This window comes from Aptenodytes forsteri, unplaced genomic scaffold (assembly GCF_000699145.1).
Source record: "Aptenodytes forsteri isolate BGI_AS27 unplaced genomic scaffold, ASM69914v1 Scaffold492, whole genome shotgun sequence".
In the NCBI taxonomy this organism is placed as follows: domain Eukaryota; kingdom Metazoa; phylum Chordata; class Aves; order Sphenisciformes; family Spheniscidae; genus Aptenodytes; species Aptenodytes forsteri.
The window spans coordinates 446,568-446,920 of record NW_008794172.1 but is presented as its reverse complement, the minus strand read 5'-3'; positions in this window follow the sequence as shown (position 1 = coordinate 446,920).

The window sequence follows — 353 nt, the reverse complement described above, 5'->3', positions numbered from 1 at the left end:
GGGGCCCCCCGAGGGCTGCCCACCCTGCGCCTCCCAGTACCTGTGAAGATGTGGGGCAGGAACCGGGAGATGAGGTGCTTCTGCTCCTGGGACAGGGACTCGGGCCAGTCCCGCCGGACCAGGCTGGCGGGGAGCTGGCGGGGGTCCCCTGCAGTGCCAGGTGCCTCTGCCGCGGGCCGGCACAGGCAGGCGGTCGCCACGATGGCAAGGACAAGGCTGATGCACACCTTCGCCTTCATGGCTGCGGAGAGACTGGGCAGGGAAGGGGAGCGGAGGGGCTGCGGCCCCCAAACTGGGGGGCATGTGCTCAGCCTGCGGCGAGGGACAACCCGTGCGGGGAACAGGATGCTCTT